Raw genomic sequence first — 26371 nt, 5'->3', positions numbered from 1 at the left:
CGAATTGGAACTGCAGGGGTGTGATTGTCTGTGTCTCTCCTATGGGGGCAGAATATATATAATCAAAATGATCACATTTCCCAGAATCCTATATCCCCTTCAAGTGCTACTTTATTTGCTGTCTGGCTTAGATTCTGCTAGATTGGATTAAGCCTTCCCTATTTTTTGGGGGAAATCCAAAAGAATTGGACTGATCAAACTCCAACAAGGAGAACAGTGGGTTAAACCTGCCGGATATGACACAATATAATCCAGTTGCTTATAAGTTGTTTGCACAATAATGACATTTATACTTGTACTGTGCTTGACAAGAATCTCATCCTTGACCTCAATCTTTTGGTTTTCATACACTATCATGACAAAGAATTACGTGACCATGTCTTACATAATGCTTTATTATTGTCTACATGAAATATATCACCTTAACCCACATGTCTCTACTTACCTTCCTCTGCTCTGTAACCCAGACTTCCAGGACTGCATGGCTTCCTATTCCTTTGAGATCTGGGGAAAACTGGGCATCACTTGAATTTGTCCATTAATAGATAGACCTGCACATAGACATGTCACACGCTCAAGCTTTGGATATTTATCCCTCTTTCTGCCCCTACCATTTGACATTCGTCCATTGCCAACACTATATCAGTACAGTCATAGAAAACATCAGCTCTTGATGTAAGGAGGATTAAGAGAGAGTATTCTAATAATTGTAATGATTTGTCCCGAAAATGAAAATTGCTAGCATTCCATACACCACCTGCAGTGGCAAAACAAGACTCAGGCTATGGCCACTTTTTGGTAGTAGGGGTCCGGTTACTGTTTTACTGGTACACATACTAGCATGGCCATTGCAAAAAAGAGTATTTAACAAGGTTATGCATCTCTCTTAATTTCCCAAAAGTCCCATGCCCCACCTTCTCACTCAGAGTGTAGGTCTGTCACCTCCAAAACAGTCAAATCAGTGCAGGAAAAGAACATTGAGACTGAAGAACAATTTGGGCACTCACAGAATCCTGAGGAGAGTGTAAGGTGAGTGCTATATGTAAGTCTGACATTTCAGATTCTGACACTGTAATTATAGAGCATCCTCCTTCCAAAATTTCTCAACAGTTTTGAAATGTGAGGATGAGTAGTAATGATGATGTACTCCTAGTGTCAGGCGCCGTTCCGCATGGCCGCCTGTCTGCTGACAGCGCGTCTGGTTGCCTAGCAACCAGACGCATCACTTCCGGATCCCCCTGCCGTCCGACCTCTGGGTGTGATGACGCGCCCCGTTGCTAGGCAATGGGACGCTATGAGCAGGATTCCCGGCGGCAGGTATGACAGCGCTGCAGCGCTGATTCTGATTGGGTTACCACAGTATTTAAACCTCTTCCAGCCCTCTCACCAGTGCCAGAGTATCAGGTCTTCCTGCCTCCAGCGTTTGTGTATACCAGTTGCTGTATTTGTTCCTGACCATGCTGCTTGTGACCTTTTGACCCGGACCGTTTGACCACCTCTATTTGGATTCTGCCTTTGTACTGTTCTTCCTGAAAGTTACCGACCCGGCTTGCCTCACCATTCTTCTGGATTTCCCTTTGTTCCTCTTCTACCTGAACGTTGCTGACCCAGCTGTCTGACACCTCCTTGTATCTCGCTGTGGACTCTAGGAAGGACCGCGACCTGCGTCTGGTGAACCGTCTGCTCGAGACCTACTCCTGCATCTGGCTCAGCGAGTGGAGCAACAAGAAGCAGCCCAAGCGCATCTCCTACAATGTGTCCAAGGGATTGCGACCCGTTTCGATACATTACAGAGTGCTTCACCCGCTACACAGGCCATAACCTCTTCTGTATCTGCAGCATCCAGTGTGGTTACGGTCTCTACAGCGGCCTCCGGTTTACGCATCCCGACACCCGAAAAGTTTGACGGTGATCCCAAGAAGTGCAGGGGCTTTCTGAACCAATGTGCCATTCAATTTGAGTACAACCCAGGGGCCTTTTCTTCAGAACACACCAAAGTAGCCTTTCTCATCTCCCTCCTCAGTGGTCAAGCTCTTGCCTGGGCCTCATCTTTATGGGAACAAGGGGATCCACTTCTTAATAGCTCCAACTCCTTCATTGAAGCCTTTAGAAAGGTCTTTGACGATCCCGGAAGAGTTGCTTCTGCAGCTACTAGCTTGTTAAACCTCCGCCAAGGTGACCTGTCCGTGGGGCAATACGCAGTTCAATTTCGGACCCTGGCTTCCGAATTAAAATGGAATAACGAAGCACTGGTGGCAACCTTTTGGAAAGGTCTGGTTGACCGGATTAAGGATGAGCTAATTTCCAGAGAACTCCCGGCTGATCTAGATTCCCTCATCTCTATGTGCATAAAGGTGGATTTGCGCTACCAAGAGCGCACGCAGGAACGCTCTCCTGGCAAACGGTTCATATCACGGCTAGCACCTCAGTTCCAAAATCCCATCCTGCCAGTGGACGAACCAATGCAAGTAGGACGCTCTAAATTATCCCCTGAAGAGAGGGAGAGACACTTCAAACAACGCCTGTGTCTGTATTGTGGAGATCCGGGACACCTGCTAAGAGTTTGCCCCAAGAAACCGGGAAACTCTTCCTCCTAAACGGTGGCGGGGAGGCCGTTTTAGGAGAGTCCACAGTTGCTCCCTATTCTAAAGAAAATTCCCCAGAATTTCTGATGGCTGTCATCCTGAGCACCCCTAAGGGTACCTTTTCCACCACGGCCTTTGTGGACTCCCGCTTCTCCGGGAACTTCATTTCGGCGGATCTAGCTTCGCAGCTCCAAATACCTTTAAACCCATTGCCTCAACCGTTATCTCTGACGGCAGTCGACGGTAGTCGTGTTGCCCACGGCTCCATCTCCTCCGTGACTTCTCCTGTTCGGTTGATGGTAGGAATACTTCATAGCGAGATGATCCAACTTTTGGTTTTGCCGAGGTCCATTAACCCCCTCATCTTGGGGCTACCGTGGTTAAGAAAGCATTCTCCTCAGATGGATTGGGACCACGCTCAAGTTATGTCGTGGGGTTCAGGATGTCGCCTGAAATGTCTGTCCAGAGTTTTGCCTTCAAAATGTCAAGTGATGGCTCATTCCGAGTTAACCCATCTTCCTGAGGCCTATATGGAATTCCAAGATGTATTCAGTAAGGTTGAAGCGGAGATCTTGCCTCCTCATCGTCCCTGGGATTGCGCTATTGTTTTGTCTCCCGACCAACCCATCCCCAAAGGGTGGACCTACCCTTTATCTCGTCCAGAGACGTCAGCCATGTCTCAATATATTACTGAAAACCTGAAACGAGGATTTATCCGCAAATCCACTTCCCCAGCGGGTGCAGGGTTTTTTTCGTTAAGAAGAAGGATGGGTCTCTTCGGCCTTGTATTGATTATTGTCCTCTCATCACTGTCAAAAATCGATATCCACTACCTCTCATCTCTGACCTCTTTGACAAGCTCAGTGGATCTCAAATTTTTTCCAAACTAGATCTCCATGGGGCCTATAATTTGATTCGTATCAAGAAGGGGGACGAATGGAAAACGGCCTTTAACACCAGAGATGGACATTTCGAGTACCTGGTGATGCCCTTCGGCCTCTGCAACGCCCCAGCCATCTTCCAAACCTTTGTTAATGATATCTTTCATGACCTGTTATACACTTCTGTGGTAGTGTATTTAGACGATATATTAACATTTTCTAAAGATCTGAAAACTCATCGGGAACAAGTAAAGAAGGTCCTACGTAGACTCCGGAGACATCACCTCTACTGCAAGCTGGAGAAATGTGTGTTTGAGATTAGCCAGGTACCTTTTCTTGGTTTCATTGTGTCGGGTCAAGGTCTTTGTATGGATCCCACCAAGGTGTCAGCTATCCTGGACTGGCCTCAGCCACAAGGCCTTAAAGCGATTCAAAGGTTCATTGGCTTTGCAAACTATTATCGCCAATTTATTCAGGGGTTCTCCACCATTATAGCTTCCATTACAGCTTTAACCAGGAAGACTGCCAACCCCAGGGTTTGGTCCTCGGAAGCCATGTCTGCCTTCATAACGTTAAAGAAAGCATTTTCTTCTGCTCCAGTTCTGTCCCAGCCAGATCAAGAACGACCCTTCATCTTAGAGGTAGATGCATCCTCTGTAGGCATTGGGGCGGTGCTTTTTCAAGAGTCTCCTGCTGGCTCACACAACCCGTGTGGGTTTTTCTCCAGACGATTTCTTCCAAGTGAATGTAATTATGGAATAGGGGACAAGGAGTTACTGGCCATCAAGGCGGCTCTGGAGGAATGGCGACATCTGTTGGAGGGGGCTATATTTCCTGTTACTGTGTTTACCGACCATCGGAACCTAGTGTTCATTCAAGAGGCTCGTTGCCTTAATCCTCAGCAAGCCCGCTGGGCATCCTTCTTTGCTCGATTTAACATGAAGCTCACATTCTGCCCTGGGGCCAAGAACGGACGTGCAGATGCATTATCTCGCTCATTTGACGATTCCGATCGCTTAAGACCGTTGGTTCCTCAGCATATTATTGATCCTTCTAATATTGTAGCCCTCACTAGGACCAAAACGTCCTCTCCTCCTCCAGGCCGGTCATTTGTGGAACCTCATCTCCGGCTCAAGACCCTACAGTGGGCCCATTCATCCCGCATTGCCGGCCATGCTGGAATAAAGAAGACTACATCGTTGCTTTGCCGTCGCTTCTGGTGGCCTACTGTACGTGCCGATATTTGTAAATTTATTGCTTCCTGCATTACTTGTGCTCAACACAAGACTTGTAGAAGAGTCCCGGCAGGCCTTCTTCGTCCACTCCCTATCCCCGATGCTCCTTGGGAAAGTGTGGCCATGGATTTTATTACAGATCTACCCCACAGTGCAGGGTTTACCACTATCTGGGTGGTCATTGATCGCTTTTCGAAGATGGCACATTATATTCCTCTAACTGGACTGCCCACGGCCAGTCGTCTGGCAGATATCTTTATCAAGGAGATATTCAGATTACATGGTTGCCCGAAGGAGATCATTTCGGACCGTGGAGTCCAATTCACATCCCGTTTTTGGAGAACCTTTTGTAGGGGATTGAACATAGAATTGAAATTCTCTTCGGGATATCATCCCCAAACCAATGGACAGACGGAGCGAATCAATCAGGACCTCGAAACATTTCTTCGCTGTTTTACCTCTGACAATCAGAATAAATGATCTCAATTCCTTCCTTGGGCGGAGTTCTCCTATAACCAACACATTCAGGAGTCTACCGGATTCTCCCCATTCTTTATTGTATATGGAAGTCATCCTGTGTTTCCGGATCCTTTTCCAGTGTCCTCTTCATCGGTTCCAGCCGTAGATACTCTCTATCGGGAGTTTTCTCTCATTTGGGCTAAGACTAGGATGGCTTTACTCAAGGCTACTCAGCATCACAATATCTTTGCAGATCGTCATCGGAGGGCCACTCCTCTCTTAAAGGTGGGAGACCAAGTATGGCTATCCACCCGGGACCTAAGACTAAAAGTTCCTTCTATGAAGATGGCTCCCCGATTTATTGGCCCGTACACCATCATGCAAGTAATTAATCCTGTATGCTTTAAATTGAAACTTCCTCCTTCTCTGAGATGTCATAATACTTTTCATGTCTCATTACTACGACCAGTAGTACTCAATAAATTCTATCGACCTCCCTGTCAATCCCCACCAATACAAACCTCTTCTGGAACAAAATTCGAAGTCAATCGGATCTTGGCCTCTCGCATTCTTCGTGGCAAACAGCAATATCTTGTCCATTGGAAAGGATTTGGCCCAGAGGAGAGATCATGGGTGGACAAGCAGGACCTTCACGCTCCTAGAATTCTTAAAAGATTCCTTCAAACAGGAGGAGGAAGAGGAGGGTATACTGTCAGGCGCCGTTCCGCACGGCCGCCTGTCTGCTGACAGCGCGTCTGGTTGCCTAGCAACCAGACGCATCACTTCCGGATCCCCCTGCCGTCCGACCTCTGGGTGTGATGACGCGCCCCGTTGCTAGGCAACGGGACGCTATGAGCAGGATTCCCGGCGGCAGGTATGACAGCGCTGCAGCGCTGATTCTGATTGGGTTACCACAGTATTTAAACCTCTTCCAGCCCTCTCACCAGTGCCAGAGTATCAGGTCTTCCTGCCTCCAGCGTTTGTGTATACCAGTTGCTGTATTTGTTCCTGACCATCCCAGTGCTGCTTGTGACCTTTTGACCCGGACCGTTTGACCACCTCTATTTGGATTCTGCCTTTGTACTGTTCTTCCTGAAAGTTACCGACCGGCTTGCCTCACCATTCTTCTGGATTTCCCTTTGTACCTCTTCTACCTGAACGTTGCTGACCCAGCCTGTCTGACACCTCCTTGTATCTCGCTGTGGACTCTAGGAAGGACCGCGACCTGCGTGTCCCTGCAGCGGAGTCCATACTTCCTTGCGGGGGTTCCTGGTGAAGACCAGGGGCACGTTAGACTCCGCGCCTTCCTCTGAGTTGCGCCAACAACAGCAGGTACCCATTATCAGTCGTGACACCTAGAAGTTGAAAATGCTACTTTGGATCATTCAAATGTGCAAGAGGATGAAGGGGATAAATGTGAATCTGAAAATGAATGTGTTGTATTATAACGAGATAATGAGTAGGATGAGTAGGATGATAACGATTGAACTAAGGCAGTCACCAGTAGTATCAACTCATGCCTATGATAAGAGCATTATCATGAAAGGGCAGAAGACGAAAAAAAGCACCTCTCCTGTTTGGAAATATTTTTATCCAAACCCGGACAACATTTGTCAAGGCAAATTTGTCTTTGAAGCAAACGTTTGCAAATATGACACTCATCATCCTGTTGCACAGCAGAACACTAAAGCGGTGACAATTATATTCGCATTGGATGTGAGTCCAATTTCTGCCATCAATGTATCATGTTTTAAATGATTAGTTGAGTTCATGTGTCCATGATACCAAATTCCATCTCGATTACATTTCTCCTAAACAGGATTTCCTTAGCTGTACTGAGTGGTTAAGCAAAAAATAATTTAGTCCCTGGAAAATTGAACCGACTGTCTACTTAACTACAGATATGTGGGCAAGTGGTACTGCTCAAACAAAAGACTACACATTGTGTATTGTATATCTTCTTTCATAAAATTAAAATTGAATTCATCTAGTATTCCAGCACTACTTCAAGTTTGAAAAATGTAGCCATAATCAAGTACAGCCGTTATGGCCAAAAAATCTTTCTTTGAAGGAACACGGCCACTGTCCATAGTTGAATAAAATTATCACCTATCACCATGAAGCTTGTACAATACTTTGGATATATATGCAGTTCTATTTTTGGTTAGTTAGCCATAACCGGTTGGAATTGCTGGTTATTGTCATGTCTTAGCTGAGGTCATGTGTTAAGTAAAAGGTCATTTAGTCCCTAGAAAATGCCATTTTATTGACTGCCCACTTAATTACGGATATGTAGACAAAAAAAGTTATATGTAATGTCCTTCTATCCATCTGACACAAATCTTCACAGATGCAAACAGCTTCCTGTGAGCAAGCTGTCGGCTCAAGTCCCACATGAAACGTCTACTGCTTCAGCTTCTCCCAAAAATAGTAGTGCCAGAAAAAATACTTTCCTTTTCTAAAATACTAGTAGAACGCAGTTTAGGGTCATATTCTCCAATGAATGTTTTGCAATCATGTAAATTAGCTATTGCAATCTGCATTTCTGAACCATGATCAGTTCTGTGACAATTTTTATTTGTCTTTTTTGACTCCCATGGATGGATGCAATTCTCCAACTAAATTGCAGACACAACTGAGTGTCTACACACACATAATGAGAATTTATAACAGTCATATCCATATCAGGAAAGATCCTCATGCCAATAGGTTCTCTCTCTCGTCTTAATGAAGGATTTTGTAACACTGCCACAGTTGCATTTGCCTCTCCAATTTAATTCCAAAAATACATAATATATGGTTCTCTAACTCCATCACATAGAGTAAATTGTAAGCCATCATATCTCCATCTATACATGTATTCTTTAATAGTGTCAAATTCTGTTATCTTAATTTCCCAGAATGTGGAGTTTCAATTGCATTGTCAAGATAGATGTTTTGGCAAATCAAATCTACATCAATGGGAGTATTTTTACATACTTACTTATGTGGAAGGGCCAACTTTTGGACTATCTGAAGTGTCTGTTTTACATATTTCTTTATTGTTGGTGTCAGGCGCCATCCCCGCACCTCTCCTGGGTGCCGGGGAATGGTCGCCTGTCTCTTTTCTGACGCGCTCCCCGTTGCCTAGCAATGTGACGCTGCTTCCGGCCTCCTGGTATCCTCTGTGTGCACATGCGCACTGCAGCTCTCTTCGGGTCACTGTCAGTGGTCACATGTGCTCTGACTGCCAGAACACATTCTCCACCTATCAAGGGCCATTTCCCCCTATAAAAGGACTTTCCTTCTCCTGCCTCATTGCCAGAGTATTGGTTTACCAGTCTCCAGCGTTCCTGTGTCCTACTCCCTGTTCCAGCATTTATTAATCTGATTCTGACCTTTGGCTTACCTCCTGACTTCTCCTTTGTCCTTGTGATGTGGTACCTCTTCGCCCGCTTGTTCCTGACCTCGACTTTCTTGACTATTCTTCCGGATTCCCCGTTGTACTTCCCCTCGGCCATCCTGTGTATACCCCATTGCACTGGTAGCTATCTGAGAGAACCGCGACCTGCGCACCTCACACAGCTGAGCCCATAACTCCTTGCGGGGGTCCCTGGTGAAAACCGGGGTTCCGCGTTAGACTTTGCGCCTCTCAGTCTAGTTGCGTTAATACCAGTCAGTGGCTATCTCTATTACAAACGCGACAGCTGGTAATATTGTCCACTTTATAAGGTTAATGCAGAACAAAGTTGTGCTTTTCATTACTAGTTTTTGTATCCAAACCTTTTCTTGAACTTGTTATATTATCATGTTTATCATCTATTATTTATTTAGTTGAAGTAATACAGTTATCTTTTAAATCCTTAGCTTTCTTTGTATCCCCATTATGTAGACTCAGATTTTGTATTTTCTTTCCTGGTGATTTCTTCAATATGCATTTCTCTTCAGCCTTTAAATGGGGCAATGGAGAATCTTCAATCCTTGTAGCTTTTATATGAGTGCTTGCAGCGTTTATTTCCACTGGGACATCCTTTTCAACTTTAAATGGTGTCCACTGACTCTTCACATCTTTAGGTCAATTTCTACTGATGATACTTCAGCTTTACATACCTTAATTGAAACAAATGTCTGTATAATCTCTATTGCAATTAACATGGGTAACAGAGCTCTGACCAGTTTTTAAAGCGTTTGCGTTGCTAGTCACTAAAGTACTTTTATCCACAGAATTGTTTTTATGAGTTGACTGTTTGTCATTGTACTTTTCTATTAAACCAGTGGTTCCCAAACTTTTGCAGTTCATGGCATCCTTAGAGTCTCCAAATTTTTTCAAGGCACCCCTCCAAAATAATTACTGAGCAGTCCTGTTTTAGAAGTAGTTGGGTCAAAAAATTGCAATAAGTATTTAGGTCACGACAAAAATACTTATTTAGTTGTATGCAAAAATGCCCCTCTGCATCCAGGCACTCTGCCCCCTCTGTCACGCTGTCCCCTCCTCTGCCCTCTGTCACGCTGTCCCCCCTCCTCTGCCCTCTCTCACGCTGCCCCCTCTGTCACGCTGTCCCCCTCCTCTGCCCTCTGTCACGCTGTCTCCTCCTCTGCCACGCTGTCCCCCTCCTCTACCCCCAGGCACGCTGCCCCTCTGCAGCCCTCTGTCACACTGCCCCATCTGCAGCCCTCTATCACACTGCCCCCCTCTGCTGCCTGCTGTCCCCCTCCGCTGTCACACCGGCTCCCTCCGCTGTCACACTCTCCCCCTCTGCTGCCCACTGTCGCCCTCTGCTGCCCTACTGTCCCACTCCGCTGCCCGCTGTCCTTCTCCGCTGTCACACTGTCCTCCTCTGCTGCCTGCTGTCCCCCCCCGCTGTCACACTGTCCCCCTCTGCTGCCACCTGTCCCCCTCTGCTGCCACCTGTCCCCCTCCGCTGCCACCTGTCCCCCTCTGCTGTCAGCCAGTCCCCCTCCGCTGTCACCCTGTCCCCCTCTGCTTCCACACTCTCCCCCTCTGCTGCCACACTGTCCCCCTCCGGTGCCACCTGTCCCCCTCCGCTGTCACCCTGTCCCGCTCCGCTGCCACACTGTCCCCCTCCGCTTCCACACTGTCCCCCTCTGCTGCCACACTGTCCCCCTCTGCTGCCACCTGTCACCCTGTCCCCCTCCGCTGTCACCCTGTCCCCCTCTGCTGTCCACTGTCCCCCTGCGCTTCCACACTATCCCCCTCCGCTGCCACACTGTCCCCCTCCGCTGCCACACTGTCCCCCTCCGCTGCCACACTGTCCCCCTCCGGTGCCACCATCCTTTTCACTCTGCCCCATGCCAGACATAAAAAAAAGAGAAGACAGAAACTTACCAATCAGCGCGGCGCCGGGACCCAGCAGCCTCCTCTCTCCCGCAGCTGTCACTGAATATAGACGTCAGTGACAAGCTGCTGCGGGAGAGAGGAGGCTGCTGGGTCCCGGCGCCGCGCTGATTGGTAAGTTTCTGTCTTCTCTTTTTTTTTATGTCTGGCTCGCGGCACACAGCGCCGCGGCACCCCTGGGAGCCGCGGCGCACACTTTGGGAACCGCCGTATTAAACTATTCTTTGCCCTTGCAGGAGCTGTATATTTTTTATTTGTTTTTTGATGCATGTATTAACTACCTTCATCTTGTCTGCTATCAGTCCATGAAAAAAATCAAAAGATTTTTGAAGGTGACCATTTTCATTGCCTTTAGTAGTACAGCCTGACAGACACAGAAACAGCAACTTGAGGACAAGTTGGTGGACTTTATCAGGAGATAAAGATATGTTACCCTTTTTACTTCCTTTCTAATTAATTTGCAAACATTCTATAGTATTTGTCATATGTGCACAACTTTCTAAGTCCTGCTTTTTTCTTACTAAATAACTTTTTCAAAGATTGGATATTTGCATCTTTGTTCTTGTTATTTAATGACAAGAATGATGAATATTTATTTAATTTCTTCTTTAATTGTTCTTTAGACATCAAATTGTCATCAGAAGACGCATTTCCTCAAAACTTAAGTACAGGAATGTTTTATTGATACTATTTTCACAGCTCACAAAATTCTCTTAACTGGTTCCTTTCACTTTGTTACTAGACACCATATTTGCTCAGAGAAATATGTTTTGTTTCTGATGACCAGTTTGATACTGGTCAGCTGGTATTAAAGCTTCTTGTTCACTTCCTTTTAAGAGTCAGAGGTCTTTCATAGATTTTTATGCAAACATTAGATTATCTAGAGCGACAGTGATGGTTTGGTAGAATATTAGAACATTGATCTGTATCTGGAAAACAAATAGCCTTCATTTTCTAAGCCATTTTCCTGTGAAATCTCTTTCCAAAAATTCAGCAATTTTGAAGAAACACTTTTAAAGATAATTGTGGCATCTTTGCCTTTCCCGATTCTTTGTGCTACTGTACAGCTTGCAAATCTATCATGTCCTGATGAAATGGACTTGCATGGAAGGCATACTGGTCCTGATGTTTTAACAGTGTTTTGGGCTACAAAATTTGCAAATACTGAAGAAATCAGTAGACCTTTTTTACAGGCTTGAAGTTGCTATCATATTCATACACGTATTGATAAAGCAAAAAGTATTTTCAAAGTCTTCTGCCGTAAGTATGAAGTCTTTATTCCTTTCACATCAGATGTGGAATTTGCTTTATCAGTATATTAAGGAATTCGCAACCTGCTCATCAAACAGGTCATTCCATAATGGTGCCTTTTTGATACATGACTGTAAAAATTTGGGTTTGGATTCAAAGCTACTTTCATTGCAGAATTTGTGTTAATTTTCTTAACTTCACACACACAGCACTTTAATAACGACCTCTATGCTTAAAACCCTATTTCTCAGATGAGCAAAATTCAGTGCCACATCAATATGTCGGAACAAATAAACTCCCATTTCTGGATTGCCCAGCATGTTTGTTGTCATATTTCCCGCAGTTAAACCACAGTTAAAAATATCTGTTGCAACTTGGGTTGGCACCACCAAGAAGCAGAACTTGTCCTCTAGCTCTCTTTCATATCCTCCAAGTTCTTTCATCTCTTTTTTCTGTAAAATAAAGTTTTGCTTTAGACCCTTATTGAGAATAAGTTAAAAATTACTTAACAACTTCAGCTCTTTCCTTATCATCATCTTCATCATCATCATCATCATTTATTTATATATTGACAGCAGATTCCGTAGCGTTTTACAATTGGGATCAAACAGTAATTAAACAATACTGGGTAATACATACATACAGAGAGGTAAGAGGGCCCTGCTCACAAGCTTACCATCTATGGAATACTGGTTTGATACACAAAGGTAAGTGCTCCATCATATTGAATATTTGTCCAGCTAGAATAAAAAGATTACAAAGCATTTAGTGGGCTGTATGCTCAGTCACACATCTAGTGATTAAGAGGGTGGTAGAGGAATATTATAAGCTCGTCTGAAGAGGTGAGTTTTCAGAGAAAGCTTGATGGTTTGAAGACTAGAGGAAAGTCTTGTGGTGCGAGGGAGTGAATTTCATAAAGTAGGTGCAGTCCAAAAAAGTCCTGCAACTGAGAATGGGAGGAAGTGATGAGAGTGGAAGAGACACGCAGATCTTGTGCAAAACGGAGGTGTCAAGTTGGGAGATATTTTGAGACACGTGAGGAGATGTGTGTCGTGAAATTTTGTTGAAGGCCTTGTATGTTAGTAGAAGAATTTTATATTGAAATCTTTGAAAAACAGGCAATCAATGTAGAGACTGACAGAGTGATTCAGCAGACAAAAAACTATTTGAAAGGAAAATCAATCTAGCCGCTGCGTGCAAAATAGATTGTAGGGGCTCAAGTCTGATTTTAGGAAGACCAGACAGGAGGGAATTTCAATAGTCGATGTGGGAGATGATGAGTGCATGAATTAAAGTTTTTGCAGTGTCTTGTGTCTATGTACGAATTCTGGAAATGTTTTTTAGATGTATGCAGCATGATGTAAATATAGAGTTGATGTTGGAAACAAAGGATAGTTGCGAGTCAAGGATTACACCTAGGCAGTGAGCTTGTGGAGTGGGAATTAAGATCATGTTGTCAACAGAAATAGAAAAGTCAGGCAGGAAGCTTCTATCGTTGGGTGGAAATAGTATTAATTCTGTTTTTGAAAGATTGAGTTTGAGTTGACAAGAGGACATCCAAAATGAAATGACAGAAAGACAGTCAGTAATGCAAGACAACACAGATGGTGAGAGATCAGGAGAGGATAGATAAATTTGTGTGTCATCTGCTTAGAGATTATGCTGAAATCCAAAGGAGCTTATTAGTTTTCCAAGAGAAGTGGTGTAGAAAGAGAATAGCAGAGGACCTTGGACTGAGCCTTGTGGTACTCCAACTAATAAAGGAAGTGGAGTGGAGGGTGTTCCAGAGAAATTAGATAGGTAGGATGAGAACCAGGATAGGACAGTGATAGGACTTGAAGATCTAGGGATTGTAGCATCTGTATGAGAAGATAGTGGTCAACAGTTTTGAAAGCAGCAGAGAGATCCAGGAGAATTAGAAGAGAGTAATCACCTTTAGTTTTAGCTGTCCTTGAAATAGGAAGCAAGATCCTGGGCACTGATGGTAGCCAGATGGCTTGGGGTGGGAGGATTGAGAAGAGATTTAAATGTGTTAAAAAGGCATTTGGTGTTAGAAGCCTGAGCATAGATGAGAGATTGGAAGTATGCATGTTTAGCAGTGCCCAGAGCATTTCGATAGGACTGGTAGACAGCAGTATATCCGCTGAAATCATTAGAGGTACAAGATTTACGCCAGAGACCTTCAGCATTATGAGAACGTTTTTGTAGATTTCGTATTACTTTAATGTGCCATGGCTGACACTAAAGTTCCTTATTGAAAGTATCCAGGATGTCATTGAATTCTTTATGGTTTGGCATACAACTAACAAAACAGTAATTTTCAGTATCTCTTTTCATCTTAGGGATGGTAAAGTTATGCAGAGGTTTATTTTCTGCACGTTTTACTCCAAAAAGAAACTTGTTTGATCATCTACGGTATAGTGCTCCTGTGAAAAGGTTTGTGTCGCTATCTGTCTGGGCCACCTAGCCTAGGGATTGTATATTTTATTAAACAGCCATGTATTTGTGCTGCTGCCCTGTCACTAATTTTTACCAGACAGCAATCTCCATCTGCTGTCAAATGTTTTATATATCTTTCAAATAAAACAAAATCTTGCATATAATTATGAACATAGTTCCAAATTTGGAATAGTGACGTAAGCCCCTGATCCTGTGCAAAATGTAACCATTCTGATTTTCATCACTCACATCCTTATGCAGTTTCATAGAAACAGATGCATGCTCCAAAAATAAAATTTGTTACCATCATATGGGAAATTGTGACACACTTGAACCACAGCAAGAGGGCCTTTACTTTAGTCAAGTGCAATTTCTCTTAAATATGTACCAGCAGTGTCCATCCAAAGCCACAACACTTCTTCTTTCCTAGATGCATCAAGTTTAAAACATCCAGCACTAAGCCACAATGTTGAAATAAAAAGTATCACTACACTAAAAAGTTTTAAAAACAAGTAATCATGTTCATCTGCAATATCAGGAAACCAGTGATTGACATAATGTGAGTTTATTGATATCAATGTGATAGGCATATTAATGTTCTACAAAATTGATAGTGTACCATTAAATAAATGAAAACCAACCTTTTATTTGTTTTATTATTCTAATGCAGCCTTCTACCACCAACTGGACAACTGTCTGTACCAGCCAGGGCCGGACTGGCCATCGGGCACTTCTGGCAAATGCCAGAAGGGCCGATGGCTAGTTGGGCCGGTCCAACAGGGCAGGATGTCCGTCCGAGCAGCGCAGCTCACTGCGCGCTGCTCAGCAGACAGTGTCAATGCGATGTGCGGCGCGCCACTAATCACATGGGAGGCGCATCATGTGACAGCACCTGTCACATGATGCGCGTACCGTGTGATTACTGGCGCGCCGCGCATCGCATTGACACTGTCCGCCGAGCAGCGAGGTGATAAGGTAAGTGTGTCTCTAACTGGGGGAGGGGGCTGGCTGTCACTGACACTATGTCTCTGACTTGGGGGGGAGCTGGCTGGCACTGTCACTATGTCTCTGACTTGGGGGGGGCTGACTGTCACTATGTCTATGACTTGGGGGGGCTGGCTGTTGCTGTCACTGTCTCTGACTTGGGGGGGGGGGCTGGCTGTCACTGTCACTATGTCTCTGACTTGGGGGGGCTGGCTGTCACTATGTCTCTGACTTGGGGGAGGGGGCTGTCTGTCACTGTCTCTGACTTGGGGGGGGCTGGCTGTCGCTGTCACTATGTCTCTGACTTGGGGGGGCTGGCTGTCGCTGTCACTATGTCTCTGACTTGGGGGGGCTGGCTGTCGCTGTCACTGTCTCTGACTTGGGGGGGGCTGGCTGTCACTGCCACTATGTCTCTGACTTGGGGGGGGCTGGCTGTCACTATGTCTCTGACTTGGGGGGGCTGGCTGTCACTGTCACTATGTCTCTGACTTGGGGGGGCTGGCTGTCGCTGTCACTATGTCTCTAACTTAGGGGGGGGCTGGCTGTTGCTGTCACTGTCTCTGACTTGGGGGGGGCTGGCTGTCACTGCCACTATGTCTCTGACTTGGGGGGGGCTGGCTGTCACTATGTCTCTGACTTGGGGGGCTGGCTGTCACTGTCACTATGTCTCTGACTTGGGGGGGCTGGCTGTCGCTGTCACTATGTCTCTAACTTAGGGGAGGCTGGCTGTTGCTGTCGCTGTCTCTGACTTGGGGGGGGCTGGCTGTCACTATGTCTCTGACTTGGGGGGGGCTGGCTGTCACTATGTCTCTGACTTGGGGGGGCTGGCTGTCACTGTCACTGACTTGGGGGGGGCTGGCTGTCGCTGTCACTATGTCTCTGACTTGGGGGGGGCTGGCTGTCGCTGTCACTATGTCTCTGACTTAGGGGGGGGCTGGCTGTCACTGTCACTATGTCTCTGACTTGGGGGGGCTGGCTGTCGCTGTCACTGAGTCTCTGACTGGGGGGGGCTGGCTGTCGCTGTCACTGAGTCTCTGACTGGGGGGGCTGTCTGTTGCTGCATCTCTCACTGGTGGGGGGCTGCCTGTGTCTCTCCCTGGGGGGGGGGGTGTGTCTGGCTGGCAATTGTGTGTGTATCAGTACATTGTGTGAAGTCTGGACCTATATATATATATATAATTTATTAGTGTGTGTGTGGGGCCATGTATATATTAGTGTGTTTGTGCGCGCAGTATTTTAATATAATATGTGAGGGAAGGGAGGATCTTAATATAGTGTGGGAGGTAGGCTATTTAATGGTGGAGTGTAGGTGGGGGCTAACTATTTAAGTTGAGGTGAAGGAATCTTTAATTTCATGCTTGGGTGGTTTAGGGCTATCAATTGAATATGGTGCTGATTTTGGGGTGGAGGGCTATTTATTAAATGTGAAAATGAATTATTTATTGCTGGCGATGGTTGTGGAAAATGGCTATATTTATTAAACTTTAATGCTATTTAATTTATTACTTAGACTGTCTGCAGGGAGGGAAATATGTTTTGAGTAAATGGGTATATTGTTAGTTTAATGTTGGGGCTGGTTAAAGGGAAATAGGTATACTTATTAAATGTGAATATTATTATTGGAGGGAGGCCTAATTATAAAACGTGAGTTGGAATTTTCTAAATCTCATGTACCCCATTTTTTTCAGAATTGGGGATCTAATATTCCAGGATAAAGACAAGAAAGAACTGAGCTAAAGAAACCAGTTGCTACAAGCGGTGAAAGTGACCAAGACAGGTAGGAGAGAGCAGGACAGTCTGCCAACTGTCCTGAATCTGGTGGGGCAGTCCTGAATTTGGGTGACTGTCTCACTTAGTCAGGATTTGGTTTAACTGCAAGGACAGTTGGGAGGTATGTCCCGCTTCACAACGTACTGCTTGTGAAGGCAGAGCTGTGTGCTTCTAACAGTAGTGCACACAGTATTGCCTGTGTATTTGTCTAAATTGATAACCATGTTACATAATAGGGGCCCAGCTGTCTTAAATACCCTGGGCCCCCTGAGCCTTAATGCAGCATGTTAGGGGAAGGGAACTGATAGCTGCTCTCAGTTCCCGGACAGGACACAGCCTGCAGAGGAAGCCTAGGAGCTCCAAGTATCACAAGATTTGGTAATCTTGTGAGACAAAGAGCTTCCCTGCTCACTCTACAGGAAGTTCCCACCCTGATGGATGTCAGCAGCACCAGAAGCATCCTCAGTGGGCTGGGGATGGCGTGATGTGACTGGGAGGGCGTGATAAATGTAATGTTTTATTATAATATATGTATCAATGCCACATGTTGGCCACACCCAAAACACATTGTGGGCACGCCCGGCGACGCACGGTTCATTTTATGCTGGGACTGAGATGGGCCTGTGTACTTTAAATGCCAGGGCTGATTTTTAGTCCCAGTCCGGCCCTGGTACCAGCTATTAGTTTAAGATAAATATAGAACTTACAATCTATTATATATTCATACTTGTCTACATATCATACCTCCAGTCTTAGATATGCAGAGAGATATGAAAAGAAAAAGTTGGCTCAGTTTGATGACAGCATTCACATTATGAAGTGGGTGGGGGATAGGTGTATGGTGATGCTAATTGTGTTAACACAGCTCTGAGGTGGACAGTCATTTGCAGATAGGTAAGTGGGAGAATTGTCTGCTCTTTCAGGAGTCTGGGAGGTCTGCCCTAGTTGGGGAGTCTCCCAGACATGGCAGGACAACAGGTGAACATGTCTATATAGCTTCTAACATGACCAAAGGGAATCCTGCACACCTCCTGTAACTTTAACTGGAACCGGGTGTGTGACAAAATGTAACAAATGTAAAAGACTATTTAGCCCACTTGATCAGCATACTTCTTCATTACTGGTGAGTAAGTAAAGATTCTAAGAATGTTTACATTTCTTTACTATTATTGTCCTAACTACATATGATGCATATTTATTCCCTTCATCTAATACTCTTTTAGTAATACTGAACGTTGTGCATTGTCATCCCCCCTACCTCCAACCCACTCCCCCATTCTCCCATACCCAATTCATATATACTATACAAAAGGAGATATGTAGTCCCACTTATGGAAGAAAGCACAACATATACACTTGGTGAACCATACTTAAGGAGTGTATACAGTGCTAAATTGCTTTCCCAATATTTTACACATTAAATAGCTATATTGTAAGAAAATTAAGAGCACCACCCAGGTCTGTTAAGTACTAACATGTGTTTGTTTAGTCTAAAATTTCATGCTGTCCAATCTTCAGTCTAGCCACTCTTAAACTATGCTGAATATAGTTCACTTCCCTGTATTAAGATATTTTGCTTTGGGTTAATTATTTCTTCTTCTCGTTATCTATTTCCTAACCACTTGTGAACTATATATGGAAATTTTTAAGTATTTGAAATAACTTATCAAGTATATTGGATATTTTTAAGTTACATTCATGTTCATTTTATAAACTAAATTAATACACCTCTGTACAGCTACCAATATTAAAGTATGAACTGTGAAAAAGTCACTGGTGTAGTATATGAAAACGGGTATATTTCACCCAGGTTCCTAACCTACTGCATTTAATTCCCAGGAGACTGTGTGTCTGTAGTAGATGTGAGCTGCTGAAGGGCTGTGTCACGGGCACTAGGAGTCTTTACCCAGGAATCACCAGGTGGTAAGCTTACCAGAGCAATGTAGATGGTAATAGTGTGCTCTGGTAGCAGGGTGATCACGGAACAGGCAATAGTAGATGATGAGATGCTCAGGAAAGTCTATGACTAGCAGCACTGGTAATATGGAGGTAATAATACACGAGGAACTGTATGGACAAGGGCAAGTGGAGGTAGTCAGTGGTCTGTGATAGCAAGTTGTACCACTGCTATAGTGAGGAGGAATGTCCAACAGAAACGAGGAGGTGATGAGAGTCAGCGGTCTGCGGATAGCAAGTGGTACCGCTGTCTGAGTGAAGGAATGGAATCCAAGTGGAGGTATCCGGGAAGTCAGTGGTCTGCGGTAGCAAGTTGTACCACTGCTATGTGAGAGGAATGGAACAGGTGATACCGGAACAGGAATCAGTGGTCTGCCTTCAGCAAGTTGTACCACTGAATATATATGTGAGGAGGTGTACGGGGAGGGACTGCAACACAGGATGTACACGGGCACATTAAACACGATCCACAGTAATATGCACAATATATATAAATGACTGAACAGGTCTGCAAATGTAGGAAGTCTCTGAAGTAATCCAGCACAAGGTAACACAGTCAATGATGGCAAAAGACTCAGCGGATTGCAGACTCCAGAGGAGAACCAACACAGTCCAGCAAGATATGCAATACACCAGCACAGTCAATGAGAAGTATGCATACCGTGGTTCAGAAGGCAGTCAGATAGGAGTGCAGTGATACCTGGGCGGCAGGAGGCCGACAGGATGAGAAGTCCCTGGATGTAAGAGGCAGGGGTCTAGTAGGTGCAGCGCACAGGTAAGTAGACCAACAGGGACACGAATCCACAGGAATCAGTAACACATGGAACTGGACTCATGGAACACCCAGGAGAATGGAGATGATCTAGCAGAGGAGTAGCTGATGAGATACGAATCCAATGCTGACAGGAGGGTAGAGACCAGCGGGAAACAGGAAGGCGTGGAGAGCGGATCAGCAGTAGATGGACGATAGCGCTGGCAGCGGCAGCAGGACTCTGCGGACCCACGGGAGAGATGAGATGAGGCTGACGTGCACAGGAGCAGCGGATAGGAATCAGCTAGCAGTCACGATGATAAACACAGGCGAGTTGCCAGCTGGAGACTGTAGTGCACGGAGGCAGCGGATAGGAATCAGCTCACAGTCACGATGATGAACACAGGCGAGTTGCCAGCTGGAGGCTGTAGTGCACGGAGGCAGCGGATAGGAATCAGCTCACAGTCACGATGATGAACACAGGCGAGTTGCAAGCTAGAGACTGCAGTGCACGGAGGCAGCGGCTAGGAATCAGCTCACAGACTTGATGATGCACAGGTGAGTGGATAAGGAGAGAAGGCTGTAGTGCACGGAGGCAGCGGATAGGAATCAGCAAACAGTCACTATGGAATATAATAGCGTTGAAGTGGTATAGGAGACTGTAGTGCACGGAGGCAGCGGATAGGAATCAGCGAACAGTCACTATGGAATATAATAGCGTTGAAGTGGTATAGGAGACTGTAGTGCACGGAGGCAGCGGATAGGAATCAGCAAACAGTCACAATGGAATATAATAGCGTTGAAGTGGTATAGAAGACTGTAGTGCACGGAGGCAGCGGATAGGAATCAGCTCACAGTCACGATGATACAGTTGATGGTAGAAGTGGTATGGAACCACAGTAGTAGAAGTGGTTTGGAAACCACAGAGGTAGAAGTGGTTTGGAAACCACAGGAATCAGCAGCGCTGAATACACGAGGAAACACAGGAACACCTTCAGAGACTCATGAGGAATGAGACTCCAAGATCAGGCAACGTGGTGTTGACCACAGGTGCTTAATATAGGGAGTGTTGCCTGATCTGCCAATTGAGTTAAAGGGACATACACTGAAGTATAGGAAAGGGCTGCGCATGCGCAGACCCTCAGGATGGAGGATGGCCACGGTTCCTAAATGTCCGGGAAGAGGCACTCACGGTCCGGTGAGTGACAGTACCCCCCCTTTTAAAGGTGGGCACAGAACGCCTGGAACCGGGCTTGTCCGGATTTTTGGAATAAAACTACTTCAAAAGGGCAGGAGCATTAAGATCTTCCGCTTTGATCCAAGAGCGCTCCTCAGGACCAAAGCCCTTCCAATGAACGAGGAAACGGAGTACTCCTCGCAAAATTTTTGCGTCTAGTACCTCAGTAATTTCGAAATCCTCCTCCTGATGAACTTGAACTGGCTGCGGAGCTGAGGGAGGTTTTGAAAAACGGTTGATAATAAGAGGCTTGAGTAAGGACACATGGAAGGCATTAGAAATCCGAAGATTCTTAGGAAGAAGAAGTTTAACACATACTGGATTGATTATTTGGATGATCCTATATGGACCAATAAAACGAGGGGCGAATTTCATAGATGGGACCTTCAAACGAATATTTTTGGTAGATAACCAGACACGATCTCCAATTTTTAGTGGTGGAATAGCCCGCCTCTTTTTATCTGCAAACGACTTATATTTGTTAGATGTCTTCTTTAAACAGGTTTTGACCTGAGACCAGATATTTTTGAAGGTCTGACAAACAGTCACCACAGCAGGAACTTTTTGAAGATGACTCCTGAGATCCATCTTCAACGTCCGATGACGTCACGAACGCCCGATGAGGAGGAAGGCGTTCAGACTGAACCTTATCACACAGATCCGTAGATGAAGGATCCTGTGGAGGAGGACCTGGTGGAATAGACGAATGCTGTCTTTTGAATGAAACCATTTGAGAGAGACAACGATGATGACATTCAGCTCCCCAAGATGTAACTTGAGAAGTGCGCTAGTCAATCTGGGGAGAATGACATTGAAGCCATGGAAGGCCTAAGACAATTGGACTTGTCGTAACAGGAAGAATTAAAAACGAAATCTCTTCATGGTGTAGCCCACCAATCTGAAGCGTTACTGGAGACGTACTCTGGGTGATGAGACCATTGATGAGACGTGATCCATCCATAGCAGTCACAGTAATCGGTGTTTTCAAAGTAATCACTGGTAGGGACCATTGATTCACTAGGGATTTAGAAATGAAATTTCCTGCTGCTCCAGAATCAATCAATGCCTGTGACTCAAAGGATTTGGTAGCAAAGGAAATCGTAACATCAAAAGCGCAGGCTTTTAATTTCGTAGAAGATGGAGAGGACTCCAGGAACCCTAACCTTATCTCCCCAGTATTGGTTAGAGCCCGGCATTTCCTGGGACAAGAATTGAGCATATGCGTAGAATCGGCACAATAGATACAAAGTCTATTCTTTATTCTTCGGTCCCTCTCCTCTAAAGTTAATTTGGAGCGACCTATCTCCATGGGTATCACCGGAGATGAAGCTGGGTGAAATTGAGGATTTGAGAGAAGAGGTGTTTTAACCGAAGTTGTTTTCTCAGGTTCTCTTTCACGAAACCTCAGGTCTACACGATGGCAAAGAGAGATCAAATCTTCTAAAGAGGAGGGTAGTTCTTGTGAAGTCAGTGCGTTTTTAATTTTATCGGAAAGCCCCTGCCAGAAGGCGGCAATTAATGCTTCAGTGTTCCATTGAAGTTCAGAGGCTAAGATCCTAAATTGAATGACGTACTGAGCCACAGTGCGAGATCCTTGGCGAAGACGGAGAATGCTGGATGCAGCGGAAATAACACGACCTGGTTCATCGAATACACTTCGGAACGTGGAAATAAATTCGGCACTATCCTGTAACAATGGATCGTTTCTTTCCCACAGAGGGGAAGCCCATGCGAGAGCTTGTCCAGAAAACAATGAAATAAGATAGGCCACTCTGGAACGATGGGTAGAAAAATTTTGAGGCTGGAGCTCAAAATGAACTGAGCATTGAGTAAGAAAACCCCTACAAGTTTTGGGGTCTCCATCGTATTTTGACGGAGTAGGCAGGTGAACCGTGGAAGCCGTAAACACCTGGGATGGCACTGGGGAAACGGAGGAAGGCACAGGAGCATCAACAGTAGTTGTGGCATCTTGCACGGACGTTCTTTGGGAAGCTAACGCCTGGTAACACCGCAGTAAATGCCGTTGGCGAACTTCCTGTTGCTCAATACGGGTAACCAGATGCCGCAGCATCTCTTTGGCTGTAGGTTCCGTATCTGGGTCTGTCATGGCCTGATCTTACTGTCACGGGCACTAGGAGTCTTTACCCAGGAATCACCAGGTGGTAAGCTTACCAGAGCAATGTAGATGGTAATAGTGTGCTCTGGTAGCAGGGTGATCACGGAACAGGCAATAGTAGATGATGAGATGCTCAGGAAAGTCTATGACTAGCAGCACTGGTAATATGGAGGTAATAATACACGAGGAACTGTATGGACAAGGGCAAGTGGAGGTAGTCAGTGGTCTGCGATAGCAAGTTGTACCACTGCTATAGTGAGGAGGAATGTCCAACAGAAACGAGGAGGTGATGAGAGTCAGCGGTCTGCGGATAGCAAGTGGTACCGCTGTCTGAGTGAAGGAATGGAATCCAAGTGGAGGTATCCGGGAAGTCAGTGGTCTGCGGTAGCAAGTTGTACCACTGCTATGTGAGAGGAATGGAACAGGTGATACCGGAACAGGAATCAGTGGTCTGCCTTCAGCAAGTTGTACCACTGAATATATATGTGAGGAGGTGTACGGGGAGGGACTGCAACACAGGATGTACACGGGCACATTAAACACGATCCACAGTAATATGCACAATATATATAAATGACTGAACAGGTCTGCAAATGTAGGAAGTCTCTGAAGTAATCCAGCACAAGGTAACACAGTCAATGATGGCAAAAGACTCAGCGGATTGCAGACTCCAGAGGAGAACCAACACAGTCCAGCAAGATATGCAATACACCAGCACAGTCAATGAGAAGTATGCATACCGTGGTTCAGAAGGCAGTCAGATAGGAGTGCAGTGATACCTGGGCGGCAGGAGGCCGACAGGATGAGAAGTCCCTGGATGTAAGAGGCAGGGGTCTAGTAGGTGCAGCGCACAGGTAAGTAGACCAACAGGGACACGAATCCACAGGAATCAGTAACACATGGAACTGGACTCATGGAGCACCCAGGAGAATGGAGATGATCTAGCAGAGGATTAGCTGATGAGATACGAATCCAATGCTGACAGGAGGGTAGAGACCAGCGGGAAACAGGAAGGCGTGGAGAGCGGATCAGCAGTAGATGGACGATAGCGCTGGCAGCGGCAGCAGGACTCTGCGGACCCACGGGAGAGATGAGATGAGGCTGACGTGCACAGGAGCAGCGGATAGGAATCAGCTAGCAGTCACGATGATGAACACAGGCGAGTTGCCAGCTGGAGACTGTAGTGCACGGAGGCAGCGGATAGGAATCAGCTCACAGTCACGATGATGAACACAGGCGAGTTGCCAGCTGGAGGCTGTAGTGCACGGAGGCAGCGGATAGGAATCAGCTCACAGTCACGATGATGAACACAGGCGAGTTGCAAGCTAGAGACTGCAGTGCACGGAGGCAGCGGCTAGGAATCAGCTCACAGACTTGATGATGCACAGGTGAGTGGATAAGGAGAGAAGGCTGTAGTGCACGGAGGCAGCGGATAGGAATCAGCAAACAGTCACTATGGAATATAATAGCGTTGAAGTGGTATAGGAGACTGTAGTGCACGGAGGCAGCGGATAGGAATCAGCGAACAGTCACTATGGAATATAATAGCGTTGAAGTGGTATAGGAGACTGTAGTGCACGGAGGCAGCGGATAGGAATCAGCAAACAGTCACAATGGAATATAATAGCGTTGAAGTGGTATAGAAGACTGTAGTGCACGGAGGCAGCGGATAGGAATCAGCTCACAGTCACGATGATACAGTTGATGGTAGAAGTGGTATGGAACCACAGTAGTAGAAGTGGTTTGGAAACCACAGAGGTAGAAGTGGTTTGGAAACCACAGGAATCAGCAGCGCTGAATACACGAGGAAACACAGGAACACCTTCAGAGACTCATGAGGAATGAGACTCCAAGATCAGGCAACGTGGTGTTGACCACAGGTGCTTAATATAGGGAGTGCTGCCTGATCTGCCAATTGAGTTAAAGGGACATACACTGAAGTATAGGAAAGGGCTGCGCATGCGCAGACCCTCAGGATGGAGGACGGCCACGGTTCCTAAATGTCCGGGAAGAGGCACTCACGGTCCGGTGAGTGACAGGCTGTAGGTTTAATGGAAAAGGTTCCTGTGGTTTATGGATGGAGAAAGAAGCAGGGGCGCACGGAGGATTGTCGGGGGGGTTTCCCCCCCGCCGACCCAAAAAAACAAAAGCAAAAAAAAAAATGAGAGAGAGCTGCTGTTTCGCCAGCTCTGTTCTATACAGCAGCTGCGGAGCTGTCTAAGAAGCGTCCGCGGCGGTGCTGTATTTGACAGCGCCGTGGCTGCTGTATAGGACAGTGGCCACTTAGTTAGCGCGGGGGGGGGGTTTCTAGAGACTCAGAAACCCCCCCTGCGTGCGCCACTGAGAAGGGCGGGCTCCATCCATTAGGCCTGTAACCGGGTCTTCCAGGTTACCTGTGAACCTGCTGGTAATCAAGAGTTGCACCTGAATGGTGCTGGTAAAAGGCTGCTGTTCAGCTCAGTCAGTCTCTCACTGCCTGGGGACTGAGGCTGCATGGTTTCTGTGGGAGAAATGCCTGATAGCTGCCTGTAAGTGCACTGTGCTGATACTGCTTATGTTTTAGCTTATTAGTCAGGAGTGACCAATGTTTAGTTACAGCTGGATGGCAAGGTGTTTAATTTGAACTTTTATTTTATTTCTATGTTTAATAAAACTGGCTGAGGCCAGTTGCACCAAATGTTTGGTCTTGTGTGACTTATCTGCTGCAATACATTACCGTCTACCCTAGGAGACAGCACCTGTTCCCCTCACTTGCTTACAGTACATAAAATTAAATTATACTTGTTTATGCAGCATCATCATATTAATAGTTACCATAACCTCAACATGCTGGAAGATGTTATCATCAGAGAGAGTGTGTGGAGTGAGAGAGAGAAGAAAAAATACATGTTAAGGGCAGGATTTACATTTAGGTGTTATTGCTTTGTCTTCTCAGCTATGAATAAACAATGGGAAATTCCATCTGAACATTTGATTGGGATCTTGGCTATTGGCATAGGATTCCTGTTACTCATCATACCAGAAGACTGGAGAGAACATCTTGGTTTGGCCCCTAGCGAGCAAGGTCGTCAAGAGGATATCTCTAATGAAAACACACAAGTGTTTGTGTGGGTTTCCTCCGGCTGCTCCGGTTTCCTCCCAGAAACATACTAGTAGGTTAATTGGCTGCTATCAAATTGACCCTAGTCTCTCTCTGTCTGTCTGCCTGTGTGTGTATGTTAGGGAATTTAGACTGTAAGTTCCAATGGGGCAGGGACTCATGTGAGTGAGTTCTCTGTACAGCGCTGCGGAATTAGTAGCGCTATATAAATAGCTGATGATGATGACCTGTATTTTTGAGAAAAAGTGCTAAAATATGCTACAATTAAGGAT

General features: G+C 45.7%; 1 long non-coding RNA gene across 1 annotated transcript in view; it reads left to right on the top strand.

Moving 5' to 3' along the window:
* LOC142103483 (uncharacterized) overlaps positions 1-26087 on the top strand; it is a 32191-nt gene extending 6104 nt beyond the window's left edge. The window contains exon 3 of the long non-coding RNA XR_012679369.1: positions 25935-26087. This is a non-coding gene — a long non-coding RNA (uncharacterized LOC142103483). The remainder of the gene's footprint in view (positions 1-25934) is intronic.
* Positions 26088-26371: the final 284 nt, after the last annotated feature.

The sequence above is a fragment of the Mixophyes fleayi genome, chromosome 10 (genome assembly GCF_038048845.1).
Source record: "Mixophyes fleayi isolate aMixFle1 chromosome 10, aMixFle1.hap1, whole genome shotgun sequence".
Lineage (NCBI taxonomy): Eukaryota > Metazoa > Chordata > Amphibia > Anura > Limnodynastidae > Mixophyes > Mixophyes fleayi.
The sequence above is the reverse complement of the archived record's forward strand: the minus strand, read 5'-3'. Positions and strand labels throughout refer to the sequence as shown.